At 49.4% G+C, this 15,187-nt stretch overlaps 2 protein-coding genes across 3 annotated transcripts in view; one reads left to right on the forward strand and one right to left on the reverse strand.

Annotated features, from left to right (window-relative positions):
• LOC122682162 (putative ankyrin repeat domain-containing protein 19) overlaps positions 1 to 15,187 on the reverse strand; it is a 224,115-nt gene that overhangs the window by 181,367 nt on the left and 27,561 nt on the right. The gene's annotated exons all lie outside the window — the stretch shown is intronic.
• The window catches only part of LOC122682168 (ninein-like protein), a 73,224-nt gene that overhangs the window by 30,726 nt on the left and 27,311 nt on the right, over positions 1 to 15,187 (forward strand). Inside the window, exon 6 of one of the 2 annotated variants that reach the window (XM_043884991.1) lies at positions 523 to 717. The exons of the other annotated variant lie outside the window; for it this stretch is intronic. The gene's annotated coding sequence lies outside the window, so the exon portion shown is untranslated. Of the gene's footprint in view, positions 1 to 522; positions 718 to 15,187 lie in introns of those variants that run through there. 2 annotated transcript variants of the gene reach the window in all.

The raw sequence follows: 15,187 nt of genomic DNA on the forward strand, positions 1-15,187 counted from the left end.
TCCATCTTTGCATGAAATGTTCCCTTGGTATCTCTAATTTTCTTGAAGAGATCTCAAGTCTTTTCCATTCTGTTGTTTTCCTCTATTTCTTTGCATTGATAGCTGAGGAAAGCTTTCTTATCTCTCCTTGCTATTCTTTAGAACTCCGCATTCAAATGCGAATATCTTTCCTTTTCTCCTTTGCTTTTCACTTCTCTTCTTTTCACAGCTATTTGTAAGGCCTCCTCAGACAGCCATTTTGCTTTTTTGCATTTCTTTCCTACGGGGATGGTCTTGATCCCTGTCTCCTGTACAATGTCATGAACCTCCATCCATAGTTCATCAGGCACTCTGTCTATCAGACCAAGTCCCTTAAATCTATTTCTCACTTCCACTGTATAATCCTAAGAAATATGATTTAGGTCATACCTGAATGGTCTAGTGCTTTTCCCAACTTTCTTCAATTTAAGTCTGAATTTGGCAATAAGGAGTTCATGATCTGACCCACAGTCAGCTCCCAGTCTTGTGTTTGCTGACTAACAGGAGCTACCTCAAGTCCGAGGTCAGGGAAGGCGACTGAGAGGAGAAACCCCACGTCCAAGGAGCGGCAGCTGCGTCGGCACAGAAGGGCCGAGACGAGCTACTCCACGTTCAAGGTCAGGAGGGGCAGCCATGAGGAGATACTCCTCGTCCAAGGTAAGGAGCAGCGGCTGCACTTTGTTGGAGCAGCCATGAAGAGATACCGCACGTCCAAGGTACAAAAAACCCAAGTAAGACAATAGGTATTGTGAGAGGGCATCAGAGGGCCAACACACTGAAACCATAATCACAGAAAACTAGCCAATTTGATCACATGGACCACAGCCTTGTCTAACTCAATAAAACTAAGCCATGCCACATGGGGCCTCCCAAGACAGACGGGTCATGGTGGAGAGGTCTGACAGAATGTGGTCTACTGGAGAAGGGAATGGCAAACCACTTCAGTATTCTTGCCTTGAGAACCCCATGAACAGTATGAAAAGGCAAAATGATAGGATACTGAAAGAGGAACTCCCCAGGTCAGTAGGTGCCCAATATGCTACTGGAGATCAATGGAGAAATAACTCCAGAAAGAATGAAGGGATGGAGCCAAAGCAAAAACAATACCCAGGTGAGGATGTGACCGAATAGAAGCAAGGTCCGATGCTGCAAAGAGCAATATTGCATAGGATAATTCATTAGGTCCATGAATCAAGGCAAATTGGAAGTGGTCAAATAGGAGATGGTAAGAGTGAATGTTGACATTCTAGGAATCAGCAAACCAAAATGGACAGGAATGGGTGAATTTAACTCAGATGACCATTATATCTACTACTGTGGGCAGGAATCCCTTACAAGAAATGGAGTAGACATCATGGTCAACAAAAGAGTCCCAAATGCAGTACTTGGATGCAGTCTCAAAAATGACAGAGCCTTGTGTCTCCTGTGTGTGCATATTTATTCATTGGACCAGAATGCTCTCAGCATGCTGAGAGGCATGGCCAAAAGATTAAACAAGCAAAAAACAAAAAAACTTTTTTGGTTACGTGTTCTGTGATGGCCATCACTGAAGGAGCAGAACGACTGAGAAGCAGAATGTTCTTCAAAACCCCAGCCATTTGGCCCCAGGGTGCCACGCACATTCCTGGAGCATCAAAGCACATGTTTCCAATCGTGGCATGAGTCGCTGGGAAGGACCAGCAGGCAGATTAGAAAGTCGGAGAGAGGGATGCTGTGGATTGGCCGGGGAGGCAGGGATGAAGCCCATGGGGGAGACCGCGAGGGTGGCCCGCATGGGAAGCACACAGCCCCGGAGGGCAGGGGCAGGGCTCACTGGGCTCTCACAACAGGGGCCGCCCCTGTGCACCAGCCCTGGCCGAGCCACCTCAGGCAGGCCTATGACTGACCCACCCACTGACTGGGTAATTGAGGAAAGCTCTGAAAATTGAAAGAGAAAAACAACACAAAACAAAACGGGGGTTGGCAGAGAAAAGCACCAGTCACGAAGAGGACACAAGTTGAGGACTCACAGGAGTTCCAGCACAGAAAAGGGAGCGATGACATGGGCGTGGCCTTTCTCAGGCACCTTCATGCCCAGGGTCACACGATCACACCCCAAGTCGGGAAAGGCAAGTGGCCTTCTTCCCACCTCAGGGAAGAGAAACCTGAGACAAAGCAACCAATGACCGGACCCTTCAGGTCCCAGGGCGGCCGCTGACAAGCTGGCTCCTACCCCTGGTCAGACTACTCCCCAAGTCAGACTCCCTCTGCACACCCCCGACCCCGTCACGCCCAACCCCTTATCAGACAACTCCCCCGTCAGGCTCCTCCCCCTGGTCAGACTCCACCACTGTATCAGGCTCCTCCCCGGTCAGGCTCCTCTACCCTGTCAGACTCCTCCCCCGGGCAGACTCCGCCCCCTTATCAGACTCCACCTCCCGTTCTGACTCCACCCCCGTTCTGACTCCGCCCCCTTATCAGACTCCTGCCCCATCAGCCTCCTCTCCCCCAGGTCAGAGCTCCTACGTGGCTCCAGCAGCAGGCTGTGGGACACCAACCGATTTCAGCCCCAGGGGAGGCCACAAGTGCTTCCCCAAGGGCCTAGCTCCAGACTAGAAAACCTCACCTGAGTAATGGGAACGATCAGCCACAGAATTTCAGGGGTGGGGGGCGCTGGGGGGGCTCACTGGAATCTACATGAAAGGTACAAAGCCCCAAACCCCCCAATGGCACCCGCTGCCCCAGTCATGCACCTGCTCCTGACCAAGGCCCCTGACCAAGGGGAGGAACGGACCGTGAGGGAGGAACGGACCCGCTGGCCACTGCACTCTCCCTCCCAGCACTCCTCACATGCAGCCTCGACGGGTCATCCGGCCAGAGCACGGCAGGCGCTGCCAGCCAAGGAGTTGGCCCATCTTCTAAGGAGCACGTCCGCCATCACCTTCCCACTGGACCCACAGGCCACAACTCCAGGCGGGCCTCTCTCCAGAATTCTACCTCCACCTCCTGACAAGTATCCAAGCCCCTCTTCACTTGTTTTGAAATATTACCTTTGTTTTACGGGTCCTACCGGAAACCAGGGTCTGAGAAGTTGGAGGAGCACAGAGCACTATTGTCTGAGATAGAAGACAGGCGGAGGGCTGCCTCAGCTGCTGGCATCCTGCTTGCTCCACCAGCCTCCCAGCCTGGCCAGCACCTTACACCTGCACTGCGCTTTGGATGATCAAATTCTTCCACCTGTCCACACCCACTTTATCTTGTCTACACCCTACACTGTAAGGACCGCACTACATATTACTTGACATTCCTGAGATTGTGACTTCGAATAAACATGAATTTGGTCTTCCTCCCATTCCTTGCACAGCTTCTAAAACCCTCCAATTTCCTAAGTGATAACAGCAACCACACCCAAGTTTATGCTGATCAGGTGACTTTGAGAACCACACCTTGACAAGGGCTGGTTACCAGGGAAACCAAGGATGTGATTAGAGATTGGAACTTTCAGCCCTACCCCTGACATCTAGAGAGCTCAGAGGCTGGATGTTGAATTCAATCACTGATGCCCCATCACTGGATCAGTCATGACTCTGTAACGAAACCTCCATAAACCCCAAAAGGACAGCATTCAGAGACCTTCTGGGTTGCTGAACATGGGGAGACCAGAGAAGACTGAGGCCCAGAGAGGGTATGAGGGCTCTGAGCCTCTTCCCACAGCCCATGCACCTCTCACCCTGAGTTACATCCTTTGCAATAAACTGCTGATCCATTAATGGGTTTCCTTGAGCTGCTCTAGCAAATTAATTGAACCTGAGGAGGCCGTGGGCGCCTCTGATCTTTAGCAGTGGGTCAGAAGCAAAGGAGACAAGCTGGACTTGAGATCGTTGTCTGAAGGCATTGCTGTCTTAGCCTGTGGGGTCTGAAGCTGTGTCCAGGGGGATGGTGTCAGAATGGAGTTGAACTGTAGGACACCCAGCTGGTGTTGCAAAATGGCCTGGTGCGGGGGAAACCACACAGATCTGGTGACCAGAAGTGCCAGGGTATTCAGAGGATTTTGTGCAGTGCAGACGAAAATACAAGAGTTTTCCCCTTGCAGAACCATTTCACAAATAAGGAAGCCAAAGAAAAAAACCCAAGTGCTGCAGTCCATGGTCCCAGTCCATGCGGCTGGGGATCATAGACCTGCTGCATTGTTCAGGTACAACATCACATTCCAGAAGTCACAGAATCACGGAAAGAGATGTAAAAAAGACCAGAAGGGCCTCTTACCTGACTCCAAAGGCCCACTGTCTTCATCTGAGGAGGCAAGACCAGCCTGTGATGACAACACAGCCATGAAACCGTCCTTAAATTCCTCGAAGTTAACCTGTGATTTTGAGAAAAGCGGTCAACACTGCTTTCAACAGGCCATATACATAGTACACTGGCCTTTGGGGTTTTCTCAGATGGAAGATCTTATGTTGCCTTCAGCACTGAGGACATTTGTTTTTTCAAATATTTACTTGAGGTTTTAAAAACCTTTTAACCAATTAAGAGTGAATCATAAGCCGTTCACCAAAAAACACTATCAACAACGCCATAAAAGGGAATTAGATAAGATAGTTAGAAAACAGTGCAGAAAAGAGGCGTCTGATGACCACAAACATTAGCACATAAATATCCATGCCTTCACTACCCACTAAGAAAGAGAACATGCCAGCACCTAGGCTAGTCCTCCACCAAGGTTCCTTTCCTGATTAAATCCCCCGCCCCTACACTGGGGGGAAAAAAAAGCTCTGAACACTCACACATATGTCCTAAGAGTTTCTCTGGCGTATACGCACCTAAGAATGGGATTGCTGGGTCACAGAATATACATTTATATCCTCTTGGCAAATTGAATCTTTTGTCACTATACAACGCTGACCCACTTCAGTTCACTAATGCTTTTTACCCTAGAGACTCGCTTTCTTATGGAGCTTAAAAGTTTTACCCTCTTCAGGGACTACACAAAGCACGTCTGATAATTTGTGTCTGTGTTATCATTTATATTAACTCTGTACAAGATATTTTTGTTTTATATAGCCAATGTTCATTTAGAATTATTCAAATATTTGCCACTTTGTTTTTCGTTTCTTCCTTCATTTCCGACCTTCTGCCTGGGATAGTTTTCCATCTATCTGAAATAGATCTTTGAGACTTACGTTTTGCTTAAGTATGCTGGTGCTAACCTCTTTCAGTGTGATTGTCTGAAATGTTTCCATTTCACTTTCTTTTTTCAGCAAAAACATAATTTATTAAAAGAATATTGGAAATGATCCAGAAGTACTTAAAGAAAATGGGTAAATAAACTGTAATCCAGTCAGACAATGAAAGACGACAACAGGGGAAACAAAAAACACTGACAGACACAATAAATGGACACTGACCTGCACTCTCTGAATACAGACTGCAGACATGATACCGAGTAAAAGAACCAGAGCATGCACTGAGCATGCGCTGTATATATATCCACCTGTATGAAGTTCAGAAACAGGCAAACAAATCTCTGCTGTTCTCATCAAGATAGTGGCAACTGTCGGAGCCAGAGGGACCCCAGGGGCACTTGAGGAGGGATGCTGGGGGCCCAGGGCTGCTTTCAATGGATGTTCAGTGAGCTGCACACTTCCCAACTCTTTTCTCTGCCTGTGCTTCACCTGACGTCACACAGAAAGAAATCAACGCAGGAGATACTTGTAGGTCAAAATGTCACCGGTATGTGCTAGAGAAGCAGGCCTGGGGCTCTAGTTCCAAGCATGCTTCCCACACCTGGCACAGAACTTGAATGAGTACATTTCTACTGCGGCCTCTGAGCACTAAATGCAGCTGTTGGCTGTGGAACGTCTCTGCCTGGGTTATACACTATCAGACCTGAAGGTGGACTACTTATATGTGTGTTTATCTTCTGGCTCCCCAACTAGCATGTGGTCTTATGGCTGACACATTGTAAATACTCAACAAAGGTCTACTGGATGTGTTGGTCTCTATATCCTTCAAAACTCAGCAGAATTCACCTTCTCAAGGAGACATTCTTTCACCTTTTTTCTTCAAAAAAAAAAAAAATCTATTTATTTTTGGCTGTGTTGGGTCTTCGTTGCTGCAGGCTTTGTCTATTTGTGGCGAGTGGGGACTACTCTTCCTTGTGCTGTATGGACTGACCATTCTAGTAGCTCTCACTGGAAGGTGGGTTTGAATTTGCTAAACTGCTAGTATAACAATGTCTCAAACTTCTTTTTTACGATGATGCATCAATTTCATCAGGTGGATCTATTAATTTATTGTTGTTCAGTCACAAGTCATGCCCAACTTTTTGCGACCCCATGGACTGCAACACACCAGGCCTCCCCTGTCCCTCACCATCTCCCAGAGTTTTCCAAAGTTCATGTCATATCGCTGATGCCATCCAACCATTTCATTCTCTGTTGTCCCCTTCTCCTCCCTACCCTGAATCATTCCTAGCATCAGAGTCTTTTCCAATGAGTTGGCTCTTCCCATCAGTGGCCAGAGTATTGGAGCTTCAGCTTCAGCATCAGTCCTTCCAATGACTATTCAAGGTTGATTTCCTTTAGGGTTGACTGGTTCGATCTCCTTTTGCCTCAAAAATCTTCAGCACCACAATTCAAAACCATCAATTCTTTGCCACTTAGCCTTCTTTATGATCCAACTCTCACATCCTTACATGACTGCTGGAAAAACCACTGCTTTGACTATATGGACCTTAACTAATCTTAAATTGAAAAGGCTGCGTCAAGACTTTTGCCATGTGGATCAATACTAGAAAGAATATTCTTGCATAGCTTTCATTTCACAGAGATATTGTATTGCTTTCATTTTACCTTCTGAGCTTCTACATATTGTCTAGCACATAATAAGTGCTCAAAAACACTTGTTGAGGGACTTCCCTGGTAGTCCAGTGGCTAAGACTCCAAGTTCCCAATGCAGGGGACCCAGCTCCACTGCTGGTCACGGAACGAGATCTCACATGCCGCAGCTAAGAGATCGAATGCCCCAACTAAAGATCCCGCATGTTGCAGGGAAGGCTGCTGAAGCTAAATAAGTACATATTAGAAAACAACAACAAAAACCTTGACTACCTGGGAGCAGAATGAAATGGCCATTTTGTTTGATCCAGTCTCAGATTTCCTTTGCGTCTCTGATAATACTTATCAGCTTCCCTCTGACCCATCAAACACGTGGGGATTTGGGGATTCTCTGGTGGCTCAGTGGCTAGGCCTCTGCACTCTCACAGCCAAGAGCCCAGCTTCAATCCCTGGTTGGGAACTAAGATCCCACAGGCTGTGTAGAGTTACCGACAACAAAACAAAACAAAACAAAACAGGAGGGAATCTGATGGCTGAGTGTGCTGCTGTTTTATCTGATACCATTTGACTGTGTTTGTGTCCTCTCCCATCACAGCTCACAAAAGGACAGAGGGCCGGGATAAAACACATCAAGGAAACCAGATAACCTGTTTATGCTGTTTTAAACAGTGTTAATTTTCACAAATGTGCCTTTTACTTACCTAGCCCTCGAATACAATTCTAGGTGATATCAAGAGGGGCTATGACATGAGCGATCAAAATCACACCCGATTTTTTTTTTTTTTTCTGGCCGACCACGCATGGCTTTAGCATCTTAGTTCACCAGCCAGGGATGGAACAAGTTCCCCCTGCAGTGGAAGCATGGTGTCTTAACCACTGGACCACCAGGACAGTTGCCACACCCGAGTCTGAAGTCCATAAAGAAAAAGCAGTAGAGGGAAAGTGACCAAGCCCGGTGGGGTGGGTGTGTGAGGCAGAGCCCTCCTCGCCCCAGGAGCAGCTCTGCTGGCAGCACCGGCCACACAGGCTCTGGGGGAACTAACAGGAGTCAGACGCACCTAGAAGCTCCCCCAGGGCCACCAGGGAGGGGTTTCAGATTGTTCTTCATTTGTTTCTGCCCAAGAACCAACTCAGGAATCTTTCTAGGCTAGATTTTTTTTCTCATTCAAAATGAGACCACTTTTATTGAATTCTGTGGGGGCGAAATACTCTTCCTTCTAAGGTAAGATGACCAACACAACTGTAGGCACTGCTTTTTTGTTTCCGGTTTGTTTTTTTGTTTCTTTTTTCCCAGACTGTGGGATCTTAATTTCCAAACCAGGGACTGAACAGGGCCCCTGGCAGTGAAAGCCCAGATCCCTAATGACTGGCCCACCAGGGAATTCCCAGGCACTGTTTTAAATGAACATGTCTACCTCCCTGGTGGTCCAGTGGTTAAGAATCCGCTGCAACGTTCAAATCATGTTCAAATGGAGGAAGAAGTCTGAAGCCGAATGTTAACAAGGAGAACAACAAACACATCTCTGATTTTCTTCAAACTTTTCCATTTAAGGAAAAGACAGAAAGGTGAGAAAATTGACACACAAGAAACAGTGTACCAGCAAGTTTCGATTCTGAAGATGCTTAGCCAGAGGGATTCTCTCCTAAGTGTGTTTCTGAACTGTGTCCCATAGACGGGGAAGGTCCCACAGGGGTCACTGCAGGGTTGAGGAACAGAGAAGTCACAGCTGCGGGGCCTCTGGCCGCTCTTCAGCTACAAGGCTCTATGCTTGTCTCCATTTTATGTAACACGGTTCCGGCAGGAGTTGTCTTTTTTAAAAGAAAGGTTCCGTTCTTTGGGAAAAAAAGAAACTTTTTATAGGGTATGAGAGTCATTGATTTAGTCAAAGTTCCTAATTCTACAAAAGAAGTAACAAAGGCCATGTCCTTCTGACTGAGTCCAGAGTCCTAGGAATGTACTTTCTCAGATTAAGGAAAAAACACATAGATTTTTAACTATAATTTAGACAAAATGAACATGTAAAACCTTGTTATACAGTTCAACAATGCTTGTGGTGAGACATGACTTTTGAAGTAAATAATGTGTTTTAAATGCATCAATAAAAATAAATCAATATCAAATTCCTATTTGTCGCAGTCGATACAGTTAATTTAGAAAACATACATATTTTTTAAAGAGAGGACAGGGAACTTGAAGGAGAGAATCTTAAGTTGAATCAAGCAGGACAAAAGTGAAGAGATTCAACCTTAAAAGGATGTTCATTTCCTCTAGATAGAACCTGGCTTGCTAAAATGACTCAACAGTGAATTATCCACATTTTGGGTTATTAAGGACAAAATTTAAAACACACAACAGATCTCTCTTTACTGTTTAGCATACTTCTATCCAGGCTCTCATCATTAGTTGGTATACACAAAAAGCATGAGTGTAATCTCAACTATCATCTCAATCCGGTCAGAAGTTGCAGTTGAACTTCATTTCCTCAGCCTGAAGTTTCAAGGGGAGCACTTATACACCTACCCTCCTCATAAGAAGCGAGATTTACCCAACGGGTGAGTTTGGGAGAAGGAACTAAGAAGTGCTTGCTTGGTTCCCAATCTCTTCTTTGAAAAGATGCATGTGCGCAAAGCACCGTGACCTTGGGTCTGTGGTAGGCAGCCCGCCCCTGGGACAGGGGTCAAGCCCTTCCTTCCTCCTCTTAGGCCTGTGTCTGCGTGGGCAGGTCTCTGACTTGGGATGAAGTGCTTGGAGGCCCGCTGTGACTGCGCAGCTAGAGCACGTCCTCCAGGTTCATAGCTCTCAAGGACGCAACGTAGCTCCAGTGCTGTTGAAGAAACCTTAGATTGCTCTTCTGTGATGGCAAGAAGCCAAATGGGAAAACAGGTTGAGACTGCCTTTAACAAGGGCTGCTTTTCTCTGCATCACCATCATGGAAACACCATCAAAAACCATAAACCCGGGTGCACTGACTGAAATGGACATTTTAATCACAATGATTTCATAATGAAAACTAGTTGCAATTTAAAGACTCCCCTTCATTGCTATCTCAGTCATCATTCATCCAGGTGATGTCAAGACAGAGACAAAACTGAGCTTCATTCACAAGTTTTAAATATTTAACTACAAACTTAGAAACATTCTACAACTGCTCAGCAAGATATGTTTTAGAAATTGAAACCAAAATTCTGTAAGTAAAATAGCAATTAAAGTTGTACGCTTGTACAAGAAAAAAACAAAAAATGTTAACCTAAAACCAGAAATTAATCTTTTGATTATGTATCACAAGTTTGTTTAATTCATAAAAACAATTTATCTAGGATTCCTTCCAATAAAAAACACCCATATGTGGTTAGTGTTTAGATGCCAGTCATTTCCACTTAGGGGTAGAAAAACTGTGGTGGGAGCAGCAGAGCCTGGAAATGATTGTGAACCACTGCCAAAGTGAAATCAATTAGAAAGTCAATCACACATCTGAAAGTACACTTTCGGTTACTAGACAATAAGATTTCATTTCTAAAGTAGAATTTCAATGCAGCATTTCAAGAAATTTAAGAATTTAAGAAGTATCTCTTAAAAACGAGAGATCTACCACAAAAAAATCATTAAATGTCTCCTTGATTATCACAGTTGATTATAGCTTTACTTAGAGTGCATAACTCAAAAAAACACCTCAGAAGTTCACCAAATTAAAAATCAGGATCATTTATATCAGAAATCTGAAACCCAGTGAAAAAAAAAGAAAAGAACTAACCTTGGTCAAGTAAGTCTCCACGCTGTCATTTGAACGGTGTGGAGTTGAGGTAGAAAACCCTACAATTGCTCTTGAAAGAAGATTTGCATTGAACCCTGAAGTAGGATTGAAATTTCCAACAGAAGAGGGCTCCAGGACTAGCGTGCTGCTAGGAGTGCTGAGTAAAGATCTCTTCTGCTGTTTCTCCACCTCAAGTTTGGTGCTGATCTCTGCCAGGCGCTCATTAGTCCTGGGGAAGATGGAAAGCACAGATTTCATTCATGTTTCCCTCTGTGACTTGCATTTTGTAAGTTGCCGCACATGAATGGAATTCCCATCACACTGTGTGAACACTGAAAGCAGAGAGCAGACCTGCTGGAAACAGTGACAGATGTGTCCTTGTTCTAAAGAAGCTCACGTGTGTCTGGGCTCCTCAGGTAACAAGTCACAGCTGGGAGAGGAGAGAAAGGGCATCAGAAAGGGAGGTGGGCTCACAGTGACACCTGCTGCCTCTGGAACACGCCCGCCCCCAGGAAACAGTTCAGGGATGAAGAAACAGACCTCCCACAAAACCACGGTCAAGTGCTTCCTCTCACCACCCTTGTACATACGTGTCACTCATGACCTCGGAGAAATTAAGCATTTGGCTCTAAGGAATCACCTCAAGCCACAATCCCAAGGGGAGGATGAGAAAGTCAGTGGGTGAGACTGAAGAGAGCTAAAACAGCCCCAGGAACAATGACAAGTACCCCCTGCTTTTCCAAAGTTCACCTTACTTTACTGCACTTCTACGAAGGGCCTATGTCAGCACCTCTTTTTGATGGGTCAAAATAAATAAATAAATAAGTAAATAAATAAAGATCCAAAGACAAATTTTGGTCTCATTTAAAATGCCAAAACTCTAAACAGCGTTCAGTGTACGTTTTAGAGGGAGAGGCATGGCGCTCCCCATGCAGGGAGACTGGCCCCACTGAGCTCCTTCCCCGGAAGCCACACCCCACATCTCAGCATCAAGTCCCACAGCCCTGAACCCTCTCTGGGAGCACCTGGGCTTCCCTTGTGTATGCTTATTTTGGGCATCGACTAGCAGAACGTGTCCTCGGGTCCCTGCTCCTTTGCTGTATGCTCTCTGGGCTTATGAAAGGCGTCCTAGGAGTGCTCTGCTTTCAGAGGCGGGGAAGCCAGGACTCGGCACTGCAGGTGGGATCTGCCTTTCCAGCCTCCATGCACCCCCTCAGTCAGGTCACCATGCCAGCGTCAGCCACTCTGTGAATTACCCTGCCTTTCACCCCTGGGTGAATGTTCCCCGATTTCACAAGCAATTACCAGGATATCTTATTACTCATTTTTCTTAGGGTGCCCTCTAGCAGTGATTATCTAGTTAGCTTTCACTTCCTACTAACCTCAGGAACCTTGCTCTATAAAAATTAGGCTTCAGACACAAATTAATGGACTGATTAATTAATTAATTAATATTTTCTGTGATTCTGGGTTTTGACTTACTTGTCTAGTTTCTTTTCCAAGGACTTTCTTTTAGTTTCTCTAGGTAGCGTTGCTTATATTTTTCCAACTCTGCTTCATTAGAATCTTCAAAAGTTTTCCTCTTGGAGAGTTCAGATCCCAAGTCTTTAATTCTGAGTTCCATCTGACTTCTTATGGAAGCAATATGCTCCTCTTGGAACTGCTGTAAATTTTCTTCAGATGCTGCTTGTATCTAAGTCAAATTTAAAAAGATACTTTTGTTAATGATTATAACCTGAATATTTGTTCCATTCAGTTTTGAGTCAAGAATTCAGACGGCGATTTTAAATGCGAAAATAAGAAAATTGGAACTTGAAAATAATCATCGTCAAGGTGACATGAATTAAATCTGAATTATAAAATTAATGTGGACTCAATGTTATAGTGGTTATAGTAGTCTCCTGCATTGCAGGCGGATTCTTTACCAACTAGGCGATCAGGGAAGCCCATATTAAAACATTACTAAAGCAAACTGTTGTTGTCATAAGCCCATATATTTATCACTACCCCCGGCCCATGCTTTCCTGTCTCTTGAAATGTTCCCTGCAGATCAACTTGACAATTCAAACACAGAAATACTTTCAAGTTTCAAGAACTATCTTTTCAAGGCCCAAGGGGTAAGACACCACAATTCAGCCTGTTTCTCTCTGATCCTCTCTAGCACTTTTACACAGGCACAGGTACCAAAGAAACATAACACTTGTTGGGAGACTGGGACTCACACACGCCACACTACACACTATTGTTTCTAAAATAGATAACTAAGGAGGACCAACTCTGTAGCACAGGGAACTCAACACTCTGTAACAGCCCATATGGAAAAAGTGTTTTTATAAAGAGCGGATATACATATATACACATAAGTGATTCACTTTGCTGCACCCCTGACACTAACACAGTATTCTAAACCAACTCTACTCTCTAAACTTCTTCTCCCGAGAAGAACGGAAGGAAGAGACACAAACATTTGGCTATAGACTGACCTGGCATTATGCAGCAATTTTTAGATAAAACTCACCTCGGAACCCAAAGTGTAGGGTAGGAAAATCAGGATATTGTCACCGTCTTCAAATTAAAAACAATAAGCAGCCCGGTGGCGGCAGGACGCACGCACCGGCCAAGCCCACCGCTGGAGCCCCCGGGCATTCTCTGGGCGCCCCGCCGGACCCACGCGGAAGGGGCCCGGGATCGACCGCCAGCTGCGTGCCCCTCAGGCCAGATGGTGACCGCCTGCCCTCCCGCCTCCCAGGGCCCCATTTCCGGCTCACACGCCCTCCTTCGCTGCAGGCCTGGCTCACAACGCCCCGAGGCGCCGGCCCGCGTGTCCCACTGACAGAGCCCCTTATCCAGCTCACACGCCCCCCGCCCCCCTCCCCGGGCCTCCCGCCACGCGCCCGCCCGGTTCGCCGCTCACACGCTGCCGGCTCACGCTCCCCGCTCACACGCGCCCCTCTCCCCGCCCCGCGCCAGCCAAGTTCGCCGCTCACACACGCTGCCGGCTCACGCTCCCCGCTCACACGCACCCTTCTCCCCGCCCCCCGCCGGCCCGCCTCGCCGCTCACACGCTGCCGGCTCACGCTCCCAGCTCACACGCACCCCTCTCCCCGCCGACCCGGGTCCCGGTCTCACGCTGCCGGCTCACGCTCCCCGCTCACACGCGCCCCTGTCCCCGCTCCCCGCCGGCCCCACACACGCTGCCGGCTCACGCTCCCCGCTCACACGCACCCCTCTTCCCGCTCCTCGCCGGCCCGGCTCCCGCTCACACGCTGCCGGTTCACGCTCCCCGCTCACACGCTGCCGGCTCACGCTCCCCACTCACACGCATCCTTCTTCCCTCTCCTCGCCGGCCCGGCTCCCGCTCACACGCTGCCGGCTCACGCTCCCCGCTCACACGCACCTCTCTTCCCGCTCCCCGCCGGCCCGGCTGGCCGCTCACACGCACCCCGCTCCCCGCCGGCCCGGCTCGCCGCTCACACGCTGCCGGCTCACGCTCCCCGCTCACACGCACCCCTCTCCCCGCCCCCTGCCGGCCCGGCTCCCGCTCACACGCTGCCGGCTCACGCTCCCGGCTCCCCGCCGGCCCGGCTCGCCGCTCACACGCCGCCCTCGCCCCAGTGCGCCAGGCCGCGCTCCCCGCTCTCACGACCCCCCGACGCCGGCACGTGCTCCCCGGCCGCACGCCCCACGCGCAGGCGCACGTCAGGCTCGCCGCCCACACAACCCCCGCCCCCAGGCGCCGGCCGGTGCTCGCCGCTCACACGCAGCCGGCTCACGCTCCCTGCTCACACGCACCTCTCTTCCCGCTCCCCGCCGGCCCGGCTCCCGGTCACACGCACCCCTACGGCCGCTCCCCGCCGGCCCGGCTAGCCGCTCACACGCGCCCCTCCGGCCGCTCCCCGCCGGCCCGGCTAGCCGCTCACACGCGCCCCTCCGGCCGCTCCCCGCCGGCCCGGCTCGCCGCTCACACGCCGCCCTCGCCCCAGTGGGCCGGGCAGCGCTCTCCGCTCTCACGACCCCCGACGCCGGCACGCGCTCCCCGGCCGCACGCCCCCCGCGCAGGCGCACTCCCGGCTTGCCGCTCACACAACCCCCGCCCCCAGGCTCGGCGAGCGTGCTCGCCGCTCACACAACCCCCGCCCCCAGGCTCGGCGAGCGTGCTCGCCGCTCACACGCCCCCCGCGCGCCGCCGACGCTCTCAGAGGCCCAGCCTAAGTTCCCCGCCTGGCGCCTGCGCCAGGGTCTGCGAGAAGGCCATGGAGCCGGCCATGGAGCCGGCCCTGGAGCCGCCCCGCGCGGCCGAGGGAACGCTGCCTGAGGCGGGGCGGCGTGAGGGCAGAGGCGAGCGGGCGCCTCCCGGGCCGCTGCTCTGGGGCTGCGCAGCCGCGAGCGGGATGGCGGGTGTGCCTGTGGCTCCACTCCGTGGCTGTGGGCAGGTCGGTTTCGGCAGCTTCCCGCGCGCGCGGGCGTCGCCGCCACTGCCTCTGCGCCCCCAGCTGCCCTCTGTCCTCGAAGCCTCTGTGCGCGCCGGCTCCGGTGGGCGTCTCGCCCCGGTGACGCGCGGAGAGACCAGGTGATGGGATGCTGGAGCTCAGGTGAGAGTTA

Source organism: Cervus elaphus, chromosome 23, assembly GCF_910594005.1.
Source record: "Cervus elaphus chromosome 23, mCerEla1.1, whole genome shotgun sequence".
Taxonomy (NCBI): Eukaryota; Metazoa; Chordata; class Mammalia; order Artiodactyla; family Cervidae; genus Cervus; species Cervus elaphus.